Source organism: Nomascus leucogenys, chromosome 7b (genome assembly GCF_006542625.1).
Source record: "Nomascus leucogenys isolate Asia chromosome 7b, Asia_NLE_v1, whole genome shotgun sequence".
Lineage (NCBI taxonomy): Eukaryota > Metazoa > Chordata > Mammalia > Primates > Hylobatidae > Nomascus > Nomascus leucogenys.
Window position 1 is genome coordinate 59,225,465 of NC_044387.1, and position 7,336 is coordinate 59,232,800.

The window sequence follows — 7,336 nt, forward strand, 5'->3', positions numbered from 1 at the left end:
CTGTGCATTGGCCATCAGGCCCTCCATACCTTCCTCCCATACACGCTTAGAGTCTGTCTGCCATCCAGAGACTGAGAGGGTCCTCATCTTAGGAGATGTAACTATCAGGCAAGCACAAACACTATGATTCAGAGCTGGGTGTGACTTAACAGGTCTTCTTTCATTGTAAAACCCAGTCATTAGACTGGCTAATAAAAATTACCATCTCAAATACTTACTGTGTCCTGGGTACTTTAAATGCATGGTCTCTGAATCTTTACAGCAGCCTTAGTAGTGAGGAATGTTAGTATTTTTAACACATGAGGAAACCAGGTATTAGGTGATATAACGTACATAGCTAGTAAGAGGCAAGGTTGAGATTGAAATGGGCTGTCTTACTTTAAGGTTCTTTCCACTACGCCATGGATATTTTGATCCCCTATTAGAGAAAAGGAGTCCTAGAAATGTTATAACAGGCCTGGCACGGTGGTTCACACCTGTAGTCCCAGCACTTTAGGAGGCCAAGGTGGGAGGAGGATTGCTTGAGTCCAGGAGTTTGAGACCAGCCTGAGCAACACAGTAAAACCCCATCTCTACTAAAAGTACAAAAATTTAGCCAGCTGTGTTGTTGCATGCCTGTAGTCCCACCTATCTGGGAGGCTGAGGTGGGAGGATTGCTTGGTCCTGGGAGGTTGAGGCTGCAGTGAGCCCTGACTGCACCACTGCACTCCAGCCTGGGTGACAGAGGGAGACCCTGTCTCAAGCAAACAAACCAACCTGAAGGAATCTATTGTCAAGTTCATTTCCCAAAGTTCTACTCCCATGCCATTCTGTACTAGGAAGGGGAGGGGAAATAACATTTGCTGTCTTTTGTGAGCTAGTCAGTCATCCTGCTAAGTGAAGCTTTATATACATTTTTATTATTATTATTATTTTTGAGACCAGAGTTTCACTCTGTTGCCCAGGCTAGAGTGCAGTGGCACACTCTCAGCTTACTGCAATGTCCACCTCCCACGTTCAAGCGATTCTCCTGCCTCAGCCTCCTGAGTAGCTGAGACTACAGGTGCATGGCGCAACACTTGGCTAATTTTTGTATTTTTAGTAGAGACAGGGTTTCACCATGTTGGCCAGGCTGGTCTCCAACTCCTCACCTCAAGTGATCCTCCTGCCTCAGCCTCCCAAAGTGCTGGGATTACAGGCATAAGCCATTGCGCCCAGCCTACATTTTTTTTTTTTTTGAGACGGAGTCTCTGTCTGTTGCCTGGGCTGGAGGGCAGTGGCGCAATCTTGGCTCACTGCAAACTGCCTCCCCGGTTTGAGCGACTCTCCTGCCTCAGCCTCCCAAGTAGCTGGGATTACAGGCATGCGCCACCACGCCCAGCTAATTTTGTATTTTTAGTAGAGACAGGGTTTCTCCATGTTGGTCAGGCTGGTCTCGAACTCCTGACCTCAGGTGATCCGCCCGCCTCGGCCTACCAAAGTACTGGGATTATAGGCCTGAGCCACCGCACCTGGCCAACGCCCAGCCTACATTTTAAAGTTCAAGCTAATAATCTTGTGAATTAGGTCATAGCTCCAATTTAGCAGCTCAGAGAGGAAAAGTCTTTCTATGGTCACATAGCTGAGGAGTGGCAGAGCATGTCTTTGTGCAGAGCTTCAAGATCCTTTTCATGATGCGATGTTGTCTTCAGACAGGGGCTGAAAGCCTGCCACTCCAGGTCTTCCTTGATAAGACCTCTTTCTTCCTTGCCAGCCAGCCTTTGCTCAATCACCTTCTTTACATTCGCCTTTTAAGCCAGATTGGTCTTTTTTGCTGCCCCACCCACATCTCCAGGCAATCTGGACCTTAATGTGCTTCTTACTCCTAAACCTTGGAGCTCCTTCACTTCAAAAAGTGAGGTACTGCAGTTACATTAGGCACTGCCATTACAGTATAACTCAAGAGGTGGATCAAAGCACCAACTGGAATCTCTCCAGCTGCACCCAGTTTGTTCAGCCTGCTCTTACTTTTGCTCAAGCTGTTACTCTCCTGTCTGGCTTTCTTCTCTTGCCCTATTCGAATTCTATCTATGAAATCTTACCTCCTCCCTGTCAGCTACTGCGATCCCTTCTTTGGGATCCAGTACTGTGGGTCTATACCACACAATGGCATTTATCTGTCTTCATTCGACAAACACACCGAAGAGCTGCCATTATGGGGTAGACACTGGGCAGGTGGCTGGAGAGACCTTAGTGAATTACACAGACGTGGACATAGACCAGGGGGCTAACTCTAGTGTTAGAGTGGGGAGATACAAAAAAGTGGGGAAGATACATTAAAAAGATAAAAGGAACTAGGAAAATGTCACTCACGGTCCTCTCCAGGTCTAGCACACAAACTCACAGTAATGAATTCATGAATAACTCATTGATTACAGGTCAGAATTTTTAAAAAGAAATGACTGAGGCTGGGCGTGGTGGCTCACGCCTGTAATCCCAGCACTTTGGGAGGCTGAGGCGGGCGGATCACAAGGTCAGGAGTTCAAGACCAGCCTGGCCAACATGGTAAAACCCCATCTCTACTAAAAATACAAAAATTAGCCGGGTGTGGTGGTGCATACGTGTAATCCCAGCTATTCAGGAGGCTGAGGCAGGAGAATCGCTTGAACTCGAGAGGTGGAGGTTGCAGTGAGCCGAGATCGCGCCACTCCAGCTTGGGCGACAGAGCAAGACTGTCTCGGGGAAAAGAGCAAAACAAAACAAAGAGAAATGGCTGAAAGGAATCCTTTATTCCCCCACCCAAACCTGATAGTCATGCAGCCTTGGGCTTGGTTCTAAGCTGTCAACTGGTGGTGTGACCTTAAGCAAGTCCTGGCCTCTCAGCAGCCTCTGTAAAAATGAGGTTGTTGCATTTAGTGGTCTCTGGGTACCTTTCCATTTCTGAGATTCTGTATATTATTTTCAACTGCTCTGGGATGGTCCCCTTCCTCTTCCTGGTTTTTTCCTGCATTCCTCCCCCTCCCCTTTTCCTTCCGCTCTTCACATTTGTCCCTTTTGTATCCGCCCTCAGCCCCCATTTCCTGGCCACCCCCCAATCCCACTGAGATGGTTACCATGGGAATCATCTCCTGGAAGTGACATCACATATTTCCTAGGCAACTGTTTCCAGGACAGTGACATCATCTGATCACCATAGTAACCCTCCAGGAGGCCACTTCTGCAGTGAAATGGGCAGACAGAATTTTATGTTTTTTCTGGAGATTGAGGGCAATGTAGGGAAATATTTATTAACAGTAACAACAAAATCTCAGGAGTTAGAAGAAAAAGCTTTGAACGTTGTGTTTGTTGGGGGCAAGTGGGAAACCAGTGTGGGGCTGGGAAAGAGCAGAAGCTCGGGGCGAACCCCTTCTCCTTTTCAATAACTATGGTGATCATATGTCACCAAATTGGGACATTTGAGAATGAACAGGGCACCATTATTATTATGTGGGAAAGACAAGTGAACATGGCCTCCCCAAGCAAACCAGGGGATGTGGCCCACTGCCGTAATCAGGGCGGCCTTCTTTCCTCAGCTATGGCTCATCCAGCATGCTTTGATTCAGCTCTTCCTGTGTATGGCCACTGGGGATACCACAGGGAGCAAAACAGCCCAGATCACTGTCCTAATGGTGCTCAGGGTCATGTATATGTGGTGGGGTGAGGGTGACCCCACAGTCACCCAAATGCACACTATGGTATGGACTGGGCATGGTGCTCAAAACGGAAGGCACTTGAGGGACATATTTTTTGTTTTGTTTTGTTTTGTTTTAGATGGAGTCTCTCTCTGTTGCCCAGGCTGGAGGGGCAGTGGCACGATCTCGGCTCAGTGCAGCCTCTGCCTCCCAAGTTCCAGTGATTCTCCTGCCTCAGCCTCCCAGGTAGCTGAGACTACAGGCACCCACCATACGCCCGGCTAATTTTTGTATTTTTGTAGAGAAGGGGTTTCACCCTGTTGGCCAGGCTGGTCTTGAACTCCTGACCTCAGGTGATCCACCTGCCTCAGTCTCCCAAAGTGCTAGGATTACAGGCGTGAGGTACTACGCCTGGCTGATTTTTTTAAATGCAAACAGGATTGTTTCTCCCACTGCTCAAAACACGTCCACAGGGCTTCCCAAGTGCTCAGAAGATGGAGGCCTCCAAGGTCCCTGCTGCCTTGCCCATGTTACCTTCATCTTGAATTCCTCTCCGGCCTGCTTTCCGCTGGGCCTCCAGCCTCCTTTCCACTCCTGATACTTTGCGTGCTCCCTCTGCACTCCAGAGCGCGCCACTGCGCTCAGTCTGGGCGACAGGGCGAGACTCCATCTCAAAACAATAAAAAAGCCGGGCGCGGTGGCTCACGCCTGTACTCCCAGCACTTTGGGAGGCCGAGGCGGGCGAATCACGAGGTCAGGAGATTGAGACCACGGTGAAACCACGTCTCTACTAAAAAATACAAAAAAAAAAAAAAAAAAAAAAAAAAAAAAGAAAGAAAAAAAATTAGCCAGGCGCGGTGGCGGGCGCCTGTAGGCGGAGCTTGCGGTGAGCCAAGATCGCGCCACTGCACTCCAGCCTGGGCGAGAGCGAGACTCCGTCTCAAAAAAAAAGGTTAGCAAGAGAGGTGCCTAGGGCACAACATGTATCTATTATCTAGCTATATATTATATTATATATGTATATTTTGTTGTTGTTTTGTTGTTGTTTGAGATGGAGTCTCACTCTGTCATCCAGGCTGGAGTGCAGTGGCGCAATCTTGGCTCACAGCAACCTCTGCCTCCAGGGTTCAAGTGATTCTCCTGCCTCAGCCTCCCGAGTGGCTGGGATTACAGGCGAGTGGCACAACGCCTGGCTAATGTTTTTGTATTTTTAGTAGAGACGGGGAGGTTGCAGTGAGCCGAGATCGCACCACTGCACTCCAGCCTGGGGGACACAGCGAGACTCCTTCTCAAAAAAAAAAAAAGAATTAGGGCAGGCGGGCAAAAGGTGTTTGTGCATGACACATGAGCCTGTGGGGTAGAGGCGGGAGAGGCGGGGTACAGGGACATGTGGGACAGATGGTTCCTGGGGGAGAAGCCTCCTCCTCACCAGCTGGTTCCCAGGGACAGCATGCTTTGTAGCTCTCATTTCCAGGCCTACACCTGAGGCAGGGAGAAGAGGGGAATGAGCAGGCACATCCATGAAGCTGAGGCCTCTGGGGGCAGGACTGGTGGAAGGGGCCCTCTGCCTCTAGCCACCTCATAGCCCAGCCCTACCAATAAATAACCATGGTTTTGCTAATGCCTCCAAGTACTGGACCTCAAAAGTCACAACTACCCGGAGCTTAAAAAGAAGTGAATAGGCTGGGTGCTGTGACTCACACCTGTAATCCCAGCACTTTTGGAGGCTGAGGCAGGTGGACTGCTTGAGTTCAGGAGTTTGAAAGTAGGCTGGGTAACATGGCAAAACAATAAATACAAAAATTAGCCAGGCCTGGTAGTTCCAGCTACTCAGGAGGCTGAGGTGGGAAGATTGCTTGAGCCTGGGAGGTCGAGGCTGCAGCGTGCCAAGATCGTGTCACTGCAGTTCACCATGGGCAACAGAGTCAGACTGTCTCAAAAAAAAAAAAAAAAAAAAAGGAGTGAATAAACATGAAGATTGGGCCCTGTGACCCCCAACACACACACACGCACACACACACACACACACACACACGCTCCTTCCTTTTTTTTTTTTGAGATAGAGTCTCACTCTGTTGCCCAGGCTGGAGTGCAGTGGTGCAATCTCAGCTCACTACAACCTCCGCCTCCTGGGTTCAAGCTATTCTTGTGCCTCAGCCTCCTGAGTAGCTGGGATTACAGGCATGTACCACCACACCAGGCTAATTTTTGTATTTTTAGTAGCGACAATTTCACCATGTTGGCCAGGCTGGTCTCGAACTCCTGACCTCAAGTGATCCGCCTGCCTCGGCCTCCCAAAGTGCTGGGTTTACAGGTGTGAGACCCTGCACCTGGCCACACTGCTTCCTTAATGTATTAGTCAGGGTTCAATCAGAGAAACTGTACCAGTAAGGGGATACAGATTAAGAGATTTGTTGCAAGGAGGTGATTTGCGTGATTGTGGGGCTGGCTAGGCAAGTGCAGTAAGTGCAGGCTGGAACTCTTGTCAAGGGCTGAAGCTGCTATCCACAGGCAGAATTTCTTCTTCAGGAAAACCTCAAGTCTGATTTTAAGACCTTTCAACTGAGTCTATCAAGCCTACCTAAATTATCTAGGATATCCTCCCTTTATGTAAAGTCAACTGACAATGGACTTTATTTGCATCTACAAAATAACTTCACCAAAACATCCAGTTTAGTGTTGGAATAATTGGGGCCTTTAGTCTAGCCAAGTTGACACAGTAAAAAGGATATCACACTCAGCTGGGCATGGTGGCTCACTCCTGTAATCCTAGCACTTTGGCAGGCCGAGGTGGGAGGATTGCTTGAGGCCAAGAGTTCCAGACCAGCCTGGGCAATGTAGAAAGACACCATCTCTGCAAAACATAAAAAAAGATAAATTAGCTGGGCTCAATAACTATGCCTATAGTCCCAGCTACTCAGGAGGCTAAGGTGGGAGAATCACTTATGCCCAGGAGTTCGAGGCTGCAGTAAGCTATGATCATGCCACTGTACTCCAGCCTGGGTGACAGAGCGAGACCGTGTCTCAAAAACAAACAAACAAAAAACAGTGGAACGTTGCTTTACATATATTAGAGCACTTACCACACGCCCTGTGGTTAAGTGATTTGCATGCAGCATCTCAGTGAGTCTCAGAACATCCCATGACGAAGGTATCCTTCTCGTCCCTGATTTTACACGTCAGGAAACGGCCTCAGAGAGGTGAGGAGACGCCCACAGTCGCATGGTGTGGTGCACCTGTGTTCTGAACTGTCACTTGCTATGGCCTCTCCCTGTGAGCCTCTCTTTACTCTGCCTTGTCTCCTTGTCCTGGGGCAGTAAGTTAGGGTTCAAGACCCCTCAGGATGTGAGGATGTTTCTTCCACTCCGGACCTTAGTTTTCTCCCCTAAGTGGTTCTATCTCTCCTGGCCTTTCTGAGTTTGGAAGGGAGGCACCATTCTGGTACGACTTTCTCAGGCCTGTGCTGCCATCTATGGGGCCGGAAGGTGCTCGCCACGCTCCAGACCCGCCACCTGGCAGGCAGGTGAGCTTGCATGTGTGAAGAGCAGCGGGATGCGGGGGAGGGAGCAAGCCTAGTAACAAATAAAGCAAATATCACCGGCTCTTGTCCTCAGCTGCTCGCTCAGGCCCCCCAGAATCCTCTAGCATTTCTGGGGATTAAGAGGGTGGTGGGGTTTTCACCTCTATCACGTCTGCTGCCAGCCTGG